Consider the following 12,683-nt stretch of genomic DNA (forward strand, 5'->3'; position numbering starts at 1 on the left):
ACACCTTCACCAGCAGCCTTTAGGAGAGCTGAGTCCCACCTGCTTTGTTTGGAAAGTGCTCACACAGTAAGTATTAACTTCTGCCTGAGCCAGCAGCTGGGAACGATCCTGATCCAGTCTTGCAAGTGACTGTGATGAACTGTGGCCCCAGCTCTCTCGGCGGCAGGTGTCAAACTGACATAATCCCGGGGTGGAAGTGGGGCAGCGGGGGTGGCTGGCCATGAAATCTTCGGCTGTCCATCCCCATGTGCTTCTGTGGATATTTGTGGTTTGCATTTCCAGTGGGTTTCATCAAGTATGAGTCTCATGGCCCCAGAGAGTCTGCTAACATGATCACAACTCATTCAAGGAAAGAAAAATGGAAGCAGAGAGAAAGCGAGTCCACAAAGCTGACCAGGGGCAGAGGTAGGGGGGCAAGTGGGCCCCGCACACCAGCCCAGCCAGGGCTTTTGGCTCGGACAAGCTGTGAAGCCCCCACTCCTACAAAAGGGTGCGGGGGTCGCTCCAACTATGGAGCCTTGTGAAAGTCATCCTTCCGAGAAGTGGGGGGTAAGGCTTGGGGCATAACAGGAGAGTCTCTTAACAAGAGATCTGCTCAGAGAATTTTTCTCCCAACAGTCAGGAGGGCCTTTGATTTGTGGGGAACTGGGCAGAGAAAAGGGGTGCTAGCTGGAGGGAAGGGGGGATACTTTCCAACCAAAAGAGTTCACAGAGTCACGATGGCCTGGCTCATGATCCGCCTGGTGACCATCCAGATGCTGAGAAGTCCCACGGGAAATAAGACTGGAAAAATGAAGATAAATATGAGCAGAAAATGAGGTCTAAAACTTGTCATATGACCAACAAGTCACTGGATGATTTGGTTTGTGCCGCAGATATTTGAAGTAATACTTCATTAACACAAAATAATGTATTCAATGTCTATGTTAGTTATAAAATATAATTACACAAGGAACATCTGCCCAACTTAAGAACCAGACCAAAGCCTTTGAAATTACCTAGATGTTTCCTCCCGATTGGTTGGCCTGCGATAAGCAAAATCCTGAAAATGGTGTTTATGGTCGCTCCTTTTAAAAATGAGAGCATGATCACTCTGTTGCCTCATTACTTGAATTTTCACTAAGAGCATTTAATATTTTACTTAAAAGCATACGTTGTAGCATAAAATATCCTTGGGTTGACATCACTGAGTCCAGCTTCTTGTTATTCACATCTTTGGTTTTTATTAACTTCGCCCCCCCTGCCAATAAACTGAGCTGCACGGTGAGGGAATGAGACGTTGATGGGCACAGGAAAGATAGAGAGGTGCTGAGTGTGGTCCAGGTCCTGAGGGGGTCTGGGCAACCCCTGAACACAAAAGATAGTAACTTATGAGCACTTACGTATGGCAGGTGCTGTTCTTAGCACTCTGCTAGCATTTTAACAGATTATCCTCACAATTCTGCAGTAAATTCAGTACTATTTTTGTATTACAGAGGAAGAAAATGCCTCCTAAAGAAATAACTCACACAAGATCACTTACTTTACAGAAGCAAAGGCAGAATTTAAACTCTGCCCTGGATAGCTCCAAAGCCAAGGCCTTTAGTTTCAAATCAGTCATTTTACTAGACAACCTCTATTGCTCCATTGAGTTTGACTTAAAACCATGACAGTTTAGGACTGAACTGGGTGTGGTTGGAGGAGTTAGGAGTTTTGCTTCCCAGTTTTGTTTCAGCTCAGGTAAAATGGGTTTTAGGACTCCACTCTACTAAAGTGAACCAAATGCTTGAGGGACCCCAGCCCAGCACTGCATGTGATGTGAGCATGATCACTCTTTCTAAGAGATTTGTTTGACACACAGAGGCATTTGACAGCTCCGAAAAGAAGGGCTTGGGAAATTATAAACTATGATATTAGACAAAAAGACGAGCAGTTTTCTGAGTTCTAGAACAAACAGTACCTAGGGAAAGAAAAGAAGAAGCTGACGGAGATTAGGGGAAAGATTTGTAACACCCTATTTAAACCTAAGCAGACATATCCTGATATGCTGGCGCTGAGGTTTTGGAAGCTGGGGTGGAAGGAATGGTAGAAGTCACAAGCCACTGTTGTAAGTTGCAGAAGCACTGGAAGTTCTTTAGGAAAGAGCAAAAGAGGACCTTGGAAATTTCATTTGAGGACCTACTGTATCATTTAGGGGCTAGCAGATACCAAGGGTCCCTCACCTATTGTCTCTAAGTTCCTTGAGAATAGGAACTGGGCCTCAGTCCCCACTTTCCCTTCACCTTCCAACAGTGTACCTTTCACTATGTGGTGTTGCAATAACCCCTCTGACCTCAGAACCTCAAGGAGCATAAGCCAAATTTATCAGGGTGGGAGGCACAGATCGGAACCAGAGGCCAACTTCTGGAAATGCAGCCCCAGAAGTGGACCAAGACGTGTGCTGACTGGCAAACCTTACACTGACCATCACCCCCCATGAGCAAGTCATGCCTCTGAGTCTTGCTGCCTGGTAAACTTCTGTAGATCCCTGCAATAAAACAGACGATTTCCACTCCCTATCTCACTTAATTTACTGCTCAATTTATTGTGGGTGGGGCTAGCCACAGGGAATTGGGGCTTGAAATGGTTCGCTTTGTTCTCTGCATGCTGCCTACACACCCACTTCTCTGCCATCTATGAAGGAAGAAAGTGCAATGTGCCTGGAATGAGAACACTGAACTCCCATGATGATATTCATCTTAGTGACTGAAAAAAAAAAAAAAGGCAGAGAGGAGAAAGAGACTTAAATTAACATCCCCTGGATCTTCGGGGAAAGTGTTTAAACACTGAGAAAAGAACAATACCATTTCAGTATGGGAAGCTATACACAATAAGCACACTTACTTTTTTGTTTTTTTAAGATTTTATTTATTTATTTGAAAAAGCAAGAGAGAACAAGCTGGGGAATTGGCAGAGGGAGAGGGAGAAGCATGCTTCCTGATGAGCCTGATGGACCCTGGGATCATGACCAGAGCCAAAGGCAGACACTTAACTGACTGAGCCACCCAGGCGTCCCTATAAACACATTTTCTATAATGGCTTTTTCTAAACATGACTCCTTAGTAACTGAGATTAAGTGTAAAAGTTGTAACGAAGGAAATTTCATACCTTTCTTAAGATTAGCAAGGCATTTAAAATTCATTATATTTTTCATAAGGTAAAAAAAAAAACAACTTTTGCAATCATTAAACAAAGTTGGATTAAAATAACCACATAAGTGGCCACTCAATCCTGAGGATGAAGAAGAATGTTCTTGTTTGTCTCATGACTTTGGATGATTTCCCTGGTGCTGAGTCCATGGAAGCATCCCTCTACAGAGCTTGGCGAGTCAGTGTGGCTGGTGTGTTCACATGAAGGAGCAGAAGGTGTGTGGGAAGGTGAGCAGGGTTCCCATCTCAGAGCTTTGTACATCACATTGGAACTACATCCTAAAGTCGGTGGGTGTTCAGTGAAGTGTATCAAGTAAAGGTGTGGGGAGGTGGGTAGGCCCCAAGATGGCCCAGTGACTGTGTCCCATGATATTCACACCCTGGTTCTACCCCTTCCCTTTGAGTGCGGGCTGCATTTAGTGAGTTACTTCTAATGAAAAGAACACAGCAAAAGTAAAAGGAGGTCATTTCTGAGATTAGGGTATAAAACGACTGTGGCTTCCATCTCAGTTTCTTGGTCTCTGTCTCTGTCTCTCTCATTGAGAGAAGAGGAATAAGTTGCCATGCTGTGAACTGCCCTATGGAGAGACCCACATGGCAAGGGACTGATATCCACCCAGCTAAACTGCTTCAGGACTTCTGACCCTCAGAAGCTATGAAATGATGTTTGTTGTTTTCAACTGCTAGATTTGGGGATGATTTGTTATGCAGCAATAGACAAATACATGTCTATTATTTGTATATTAAAAAAGAATGACCCTGTTGAGACTCCGACTCTTGATTTTGGCTGAGGTCATGATCTCAGGGTCATGAGGCTGACCCTGTGTTGGGCTCTGCGCTGGGCATGGATTCTCTCTTTCCCTCTCTTTGCCCCTCTCCCTCACTTGCACACTTGCACACTTGCACTTTCTCTCTCCCCCTCGCAAAAAAAAAAAAAAAAAAAATTGAAAAAGAAAATGGGCTGAGGGAGCCGCCATTTTGGGTGCTGAGCTTTAAGTGCCAAGTTCCTTTCACCCGTTTTCATGCCTGGATTCAGCCAGGAGGAACAGCACAGCATGCTGGGCTCTGGATTTAAAGCTGAGCGTTTACGAGTCAATTTGCGATTAGTCATAAACCGTCTTAAACTATTGGAGAAAAAAAAAACGGAACTGGCCCAGAAAGCAAGGAAAGAGATTGCTGACTATCTGGCTGCTGGGAAGGATGAACGAGCTCGGATCCGAGTGGAGCATATTATCCGAGAAGACTACCTTGTGGAGGCCATGGAAATTCTGGAGCTGTATTGTGATCTGCTGCTGGCTCGGTTTGGTCTCATCCAGTCTATGAAGGAACTAGATTCTGGTCTGGCTGAATCCGTGTCTACGCTGATATGGGCTGCTCCTCGGCTCTAGTCAGAAGTGGCTGAGTTGAAAATAGTTGCTGATCAGCTCTGTGCCAAGTATAGCAAGGAATACGGCAAGTTATGTAGGACCAACCAGATTGGAACTGTGAATGACAGGCTAATGCACAAACTGAGTGTGGAAGCCCCACCCAAAATCCTGGTGGAGAGATACCTGATTGAAATTGCTAAGAACTACAATGTGCCCTATGAGCCTGACTCTGTGGTCATGGCAGAAGCTCCTCCTGGGGTAGAGACAGATCTCATTGATGTTGGATTCACAGATGATGTGAAGAAAGGGGGTCCTGGAAGAGGAGGAGGGGGTGGTTTCGCAACACCAGTTGGGGGACCTGATGGAACAGTGCCAGTGCCTATGCCCATGCCCATGCCCTCTCCAAGTACTCCTTTCTCCTATCCACTTCCAAAGGGACCATCGGATTTCAATGGATTGCCAGTGGGGACTTACCAGGCTTTTCCCAATATTCACCCACCTCAGATACCAGCAACTCCCCCATCGTATGAATCTGTTGATGACCTTAATGCTGATAAGAATGTCTCTTCTGCACAGATTGTTGGCCCTGGGCCCAAGCCGGAAGCCTCTGCAAAGCCCCCTTCCCGACCTGTGGGTACCTACACAACTTTGTACTACCGGAGCTGTACCAGACACACTACCAACTGCATCTGCTGGTGCCAACGCCTCAGCATCTGAGGACATTGACTTTGATGATCTTTCCCGGAGATTTGAAGAGTTGAAAAAGAAAACCTAGTTCTCTCCAACCAGGCAACCTCCAGGCTCTGAGATTTGAGACTGAGCTTTTTCTCCTTGTAACAAAGAATCTCCATGAAATTCGTTTTCATCACTTAACCATCACTGAGCACACTCTTCCTCTGGGTTCTCTTTCTGCTCTAAATTCTGCTGCTTTCCAGTTCTCTGTTGCTCCTAAGAAACTAATGATTAGAGACTATGAGGCCAGAGCAGCTGACCCCGGGCAGCCGAGCTTGTCCATCTCCCTTGAGTGTGAGCCCAGGTTTTCCCATCACCTGTCCTTCTGTTCCTCTACAGGGGAGTGGGAAGGTGAAAGCATTATGAGGAGAGCTGCCAAAGATGGCTGGACACGGAGAAGAATACTTCATGAAGTCTCTCAGCCCTGTGCTGAAGTTCTAGAGTTAGAAACAAACCCCTCTGTCCAGAGGGGTTTGCAGTGAGCAAAGGTGTGCCATGAATGGGAGAGACGGACTCTGGAAGCCCCTTTAACAGTTCTTGGAAGCTGGGTGCTCTCATTGGGTTTATACACTACTCGCTGCAGGCACTGTTCTACCTGGATCCAGTTGCAGAGTGTATTGGGAAAGTTGAAGGCTTCTCTTGGATCTACTGGATTCTCAGGGAGCCCTCCGTGGCCTTTTGCTTTGAGTGCTGTGCTCCCCTCTTGCCAGAGGGCAGCACTGCATAAACTCCTGTTTCCCCCAGGGCATGTTCTGTTGGACTGCATTTACTGGTGAACGAAGGACAGGTCACACACTGGGCAGAAGTCACCAAGGCTAGGGTGGGCTTCCAGTTGCCTTAACAGAAGTACTCAAGTTTCTTGGGTAGTGAGCTGGAATGCCTACAGGGGAAGTGGGGTTCCTGTTTTCATTTGAAAACTTCATGATTAAGAGAACCTTTAAAAACTGATTTCACATAAGTTTTGGGTGCCCATAAAAAATGTGGCTGCAGTTGTTGACTACTTTCCTAGGTGGATGAGACTCTTACTATTGTAACTTAACGGTGTTCCTTTACCCCCTAGCTGAGGCCATCCTTCCCCAGAGGGATGGCTTTGGGATCAGAAGATAGGACTCCGGCTTTTGTGTAGTGTAAATATACACACCTGTTTCAAGCAACTTAAATGTTTTTGATTGGTTTGTATCTCATAGCTCAGTAGCTGATAATAAAGTTAAAAATTCTGAAAAGAAAAAGAAAAAGAAAATGGCCCCAGCACACAGGAAAGAGTGGAAATTGCCAGGATGGTGCCTTGGATTCAGCAAGTGATGGTTAGCATAGTAAGAAGGAGGCATTCTAGGGACAGTTAGGAGGAGGGCAAAGCAAGTGGTGAATTGCTTGCATGTTAGGAAGGAGGTAGGGAGAGGAGGCAGAGGTGGTGCCCTGGTTTCTGGTGTGAGCACCCAGTGGGCAGAATGACCACTCACTGAGGCAGGGGCCCCAGCAAAGCCACAGGAGTGCACAGAGAGATGATGTGCTCAGGCTGGGAAAGGTCGATTTGAAGGTGCCTTAGGACATCCAGGTGGAGGCACCTCACAAGCAGCTGGAGATGTAAGCCAAAAATTCCAAAGGGAGAACTGAGAGCTAGAGTGGTGGCCTTTGCAGTCGGTGGCATTTCGGGAGAGGGGGAGAGAGGGCTCCATGAAAGTTACTTCCCTGTGCCTCTGATTCCCAGTCTGACGACAACAAATTGGTTGAGCGTGTAAATTGGCTATCCTGTAAGGCACCAGAACAGGACCTGGCATGTAATAAATATTCAAGAATGGCTATTGTTAATGAACATCTTTGGAGAAGAGCAAATGGCCGGGATGGCCCAGGAATTGAACATAAGTCAGTTTTCAGGCACAATTATTTTGTACTTTGGTTTTCTCTTCTACAACATAGTTGTCCAGTTGTCAAGAGAAATCTGTGTCAAAAAATCTCACATCTGGTTATGAGAGGATAATGTGAATAAAGGATGTTAGCTCTGACTTCAGGGTCCAAGACAAATTCAATTCACTAGGGGAAAAAAAAATCTCAAATGCTTTCTCTACTGGAATGAAAAGTGCATTCTTTTAAGGAGTTGAGGGGCAAAGACCAGGTGGAGAGGTACTTCCCTGGAGGCTTTCAGAGCAGTGAGTTTGGGAACCTGAGGGAAGATATTCTAACACAGTCAAGTTGAGACTAGAAAATTGCCTCACACACACCAAGTCCCAGAATGAGCCTGCCTTCCTTGTTTTCTTCCTAATTAAGATGTGTCCAGTGAAAAGAGGAGGGGCATGATTCATGTCTCCGGCCATTCATAAATAGTTGAAGCTGACACCAAACAAAATCTCAACTGTGTTCCCCAACACTTTCTGCTTGCCCATTGATCAGACCACCATCCTCGTTGGGAGCTCCTGGCTAAGCCGATGGGTAACACAACAGCTTAATTACCGAATGTGCGGTTTCTTCAGAAACATGTGCTTTGCTAACCACGAACGATGTCTTAAAGCTGAGAGTGGCACATGTGAATGAATGAATAAGGAAAGAAAGAAAGAAGAAAGAAAGAAAGAAAGAAAGAAAAAGAAACAAAGAAACAAAGAAAGAAAGAAAGAAAGAAAGAAAGAAAGAAAGAAAGAAGAAAGGAAGGAAGGAAGGAAGGAAGGAAGGAAGGAAGGAAGGAAGGAAGGAAGGAAGAAAGAAAGAAAGAAAGAAAGAAAGAAAGAAAGAAAGAAAGAAAGAAAGAAAGAAAGAAAGAAAGAAAGAAAGAAAGAAAGAAAGAAAAGGTAGTGTTGATGATGAAGAAAGCTGCCACAAGCCATCCAGCCCGTCCACAGGGATCCAAACTTGGACACAAGGCAGCAGTCACTTTGAGATCATTCTGCTCACTTGCCAGGATTCTTCTTTCTTCATACAACAAATAATGCCCCGGTCTCTCCTCTGTTCGTGGAGGCGTTTATAGAGTGCCTTCTGTGGCTTAGGTCCTGTGGCGGGCCACAGAGACAAAGCTGAGCATGACAACCTCTACCCTCAAGGGGCTCAGCTCACACCTGTCAGTGGATTACTGAAATCACAGGAAAGAGGGAAACCCAAATTAAATATTATCATAAAGCAAAAAGAGCACATTAGGTGAATCACAAATAGAAGTGTGAGTGTTGCGGTAGCAGAGAGAAAGTAGCAAAATTCACTGTTTGGGGGAGTTGGCTTTGTACTGTTTGTGAGGATTTATTTATTTATTTTAAAGAGAGAGCACAGGCAGGGGGAGGGGTAGAGAGAGAGGGAGAGGGAGAAGCAGGCTCTCTGCTGAGCACGGAGCCCGACGCGGGGCTCGATCCCACAACCCTGAGATCACGAGCTGAGCCGAAATCCAGAGTCGGATGCTTAACCAGCTGAGCCATGTTTGGGAGAGTTTGAAACGAAACCAAGAGGATGTATATATACATACGTACAGATTATCTTAAGGAACTGGCTCGCAGGATTATGTGGGTGGCAGGTCTGAAATTGGCAGGATGGACTGGCAGGCTGGAAACTCAGGCAGGGTCTCTGTGTTACAGTCTTGAGGCAGGGTTGTTTCTTATGGGGCCCCAGTCTTTGCTCTTGGGGCCTTCGGCTTGTTAGAGGAGGCCCATCACGTTATGGAGGGTAATCGGCTTTACTAGGGGTCTACTGATTACAAAATATTAATCACATCTAAGAAACACCTTTGCAGCAATAGCTACTCTAGTGTTTGACCAACCTCTGGGCACTGTGGCCCAGCCATGTGCTATTAACCTCCGCAGTCAGGGAAGGCTTCTTGGAGAAGGCACTTATTTATCCTTGTGTGGGTGGCTTTGAGAGGGGGTCCCAGGAAGCACAGACGAGGGAGGTAGAAGGTTATTCAGGAAAGGGACAGGAGGCGATCAGGTGTGGTTTATATGCAGGTTGTCACTGTGGGCAACTGGTTTGCAGTCCTGCTTGGGACCCTCTGCATCCTTGGCCCCTGGAATCATAGCACATTGGCAAGAGAGCTTGTGCAGCAAAACAGGGTGGCCTCATCCTAAGCCTGAGCGCTGAGAGAGGACTCCCAGGTATCCATGCTAAAGACATGTGGGGCTGGAAGTCCAAGCATGTAAGTCCAGCCTGGCGACGTGCCCAGACCCCAGCTCCACAACTGTCCCAGTGTGGCTGGCCTGCACAAGTCCTGAGTGGGACTGGAGGAAGCAGCCTCAGGAGGGAGATGGGAAGGGCAGGCATTCACAAGTGGGCCAAGTCGGTGGACAAAGCATCAGCATCACCTGCCGGCCGCGCCCAGCTCTGCCATCGACCGTGCGACCTTGGCAAACTAAGTAACCTCTCTGAGCCTCACTTTCTTTATCTGTACATGGGTGGACTTGAAAATTGAGGCGCTCAGGCATTTCCAGTGCTTAGAACAAGGCTGAACTTGCAGCCGACCTTTTCCCTCTCCTCGGCCCCGGGCCAAGTGCAGCAGTCTGGATTTACTCCGTTTCCAAGGCAGAGAAGCTTTGCTCTCTTTGAGTGTCTGCAGGCTTTAAAGCATTCCAGTGGAGGAAGGGGGTCTGTGCCGAGGGGTCGTGATGACCCACAGTGGGTCACAGAGCTGCCTCACACTCATGACTCACTTTCTCAAAAAAAGACACGCCAAAGATGCCAACACTAAGGAGGAGGGTTTCTTTGATTCTCTAGAAGCAAGTGTTTTTGATGTAAATGTCTCTGAACCCATTTCCCACACGATCAACCCACACAGTCTTATCTTTGGATGACTCAGGCGAGGGTCAAAGAGCCGGCAGACGTTTTTACAGTCACCCTCTCATAGTCTCCATATGGATTCCGTTTTCCAAGGACAACGCAGCTGCGTCTGGGAGCGGGAGGTGACTTCGCCCATCCGCAGCGGCCCCTGAGTCCTGCACTCCGTCTCCCACTTTGGCCACAGCTTGCACACCAATCGTGGGCAGTACCGCTCCACGACACGGCTCACCCTGTTGCCACGCTTGATCCTCTGCAGGGCATGCCCTGGCCAGCTGCCCCGTCCTGGAGTCATTAGCACCCTTTCCTAGGAACTGCCCTCCCTCCTCAGTCCAGATGGTGACAGGGTCTCCTGGGAGTTTTAATAATAATTCTAGCTAATATTCACCGAGTACTTACCGTGTGACAGGCACTGTGTATCCAGTAGCCCATTTAATCACAGAAACTCTATGGGGCAGGTGCTATTCTCGGCCTCACTGACAGATGAGGAAATAGGCAGGAAGGGTTTCCTCAGGTGGTAATATATTCTCAAGATCGGGTGGATCAGGGTCAGAATCCGTGAAGTCGGACTCTTACCTGCCGCGCTGTCTTTCCTCCATTTACACATGCCGACCTCCGTCTGGCTGAAGTTCACTGAAGGTCAGCGGTGGGCCTGCCCCTGCTGGGAAAGAGCCCTCCGTCTGCATATTTAGAATTAAATCAAAGTATACATAGGCGGGAGGGAGATAGCACATGGCAGAACCATGCTGTGCAAACAGGGACAAGCATCTTCCCTGCCCCCTGCCCGAGCAGCGGAGGAAGCCCGCCACCAGGACAGTGGTACAGACAGGCGAGCCCACGGGGCAGGGCCACGTGGGAAGAAGGCCCGCGGTGCTGGCTGCCAGCCCTGTCACTAGAGAAGAATCATGCTCAACTACAAGCCAAGCACAATGACGTCCTGCAAAGCCGTCAGCCGTGCCTGCTAACTGCTTTCCTTTGGAAAGATCACATATCGGATTTGTTTTTTAATTCTGTGTCTGCTTTGCTGGTGCTCTAAGCGCCGTCGTGGTCTGCTCTTGGGGCCGTCTAGCACTGCTTGCATGTTGACAACAAATCCTGCTGCCTCACCGGAGGCGGTGGTCCCTAGTGGCTCGGGCCCCTCGTTCGGAACTTCCCAGGGGCTGCGGAGCCGTGTGGGGAGGTGCAGGCTGGCTGCCCCCCAACGGCTGCGGGCCAAGCCTGCAGACACAGCGGCCGTTTGCCGCCAATTATAAAGGTATTTTATGCTGTTTTCTTTTAAGTTGAACATAGGTCTTTCACAAATGTGCTTTCCTTAAGATATATTCAATGAGAGGTTTAATTATATCTTCGTAGAGACTGAGAAAGAGAATGTGAGCAGGAAAGCATAAAACGGAAGCACGGTGGACTGAAGCCTTTGGGCTACCCAGATGCAGGACAGCGTCCCCAGGTCACGCGACGTGCACACAGCGTGAGGATAGCCCCGTTTCAAAGGGATGAACTCCACCGACATTTCTGTGTCCCTCTCCCAGGGCCACCGTCACCAAGCGCTGCAGACCGGGTGGCAGACCCAGCAGAAATGTATTCTCTCCCAGTTCTGGAGGCCAGGAGACCAGCATCAAGGTGTCCTCAGGGCATGCTCTCTTGAGGCCTTCAGGCGAGAATCTGTCCTGTGCCTCTCTTGGCTTCTAGTTACTGCCATCCTTGGTGTCCTTGGCTGGTAGGCAATCTCTCCAACCTGTCATCACATGGTATTGTCCCCTGTGTGTCCTCACATGGTCTTCCCTCTGTGCATGTCTGTCTCTGCGTCTCTTCTCTTCTTCTTCTTTTTTTTTTTTTAGATTTTATCTATTTATTTGAGAGAGAGTGAAAGTGATCACAGAGGAAGATGGAGAAGCAGACTCCCCGCTGAGCAGGGAGCCCGATGCAGGACTCAATCCCAGGACCCTGAGATCATGACCTGAGCCGAAGGCAGACGCTTAACCGACTGAGCCACCCAGACGACCCTTGTCTCTTCTCTTCTTACAGGGACATCAGTCACATGGATGAAAGCCCTTGCTAAAGATCTCATCTTAACTTAATTGCTTCTGCAAATCAGGTCACTTCACAGGTACAGAAGGGTGAGGACCTCAGTGAATCTTTTGGGGGTACAAAATTCAACTCATAGTAATGTCCAAACAATCCTCACCTTGTTCCCGCCTTGCCCCCGAACTCCTAGCCGGAGCCCAAAGCCCCTCCTGTCCTGCTCCCACTAACCCTCAGGGCACAGCTTTTCTAGCTGTTTGCGCTCACCCGGCTTAGCCAGTTAATGGCCACGGTCTCAGGCTCTTTCCTTTGAACTTCTTCCCATCCCAGGTTCTACCTATCAGCCTTCAAGATGCCATAAGCGATTCTGGAAATCTCTTAGGGCTCCATCTCACTTCTTGAGTCATGCACGACCCCTTTCCATACTGAATTTTTTGTTGGTAAAGGAGCCCTCACGGCCTGGGTGAGGCAGATCTCTTTGTTTGGGAGTAACCTCCCCTGGTTCAGACCCATTGTGTATTCCTTTGTCCTGCATAGACGTGTGCACCATTGGCCCTCGGGCATGCTCCGGTTTTCCGTATTTCAGACAGACCCGCAGGGGTTGTGTTGGGTGTCTATCTGCAGCATGAGCAGGTACGCACAGACCATGGCCCCACAT

General features: G+C 48.0%; 1 pseudogene across 1 annotated transcript; it reads left to right on the forward strand.

The window, feature by feature from the left end:
* Positions 1 to 4,132: 4,132 nt before the first annotated feature.
* Positions 4,133 to 5,590, forward strand: LOC118001862 (annotated as a pseudogene). Its single transcript, XR_004676862.1, has one exon. The product of XR_004676862.1 is annotated as an IST1 homolog (transcript).
* Positions 5,591 to 12,683: the final 7,093 nt, after the last annotated feature.

The sequence above is a fragment of the Mirounga leonina genome, unplaced genomic scaffold (assembly GCF_011800145.1).
Source record: "Mirounga leonina isolate KUSES-001 unplaced genomic scaffold, KU_Mleo_1.0 Mir_54, whole genome shotgun sequence".
Lineage (NCBI taxonomy): Eukaryota > Metazoa > Chordata > Mammalia > Carnivora > Phocidae > Mirounga > Mirounga leonina.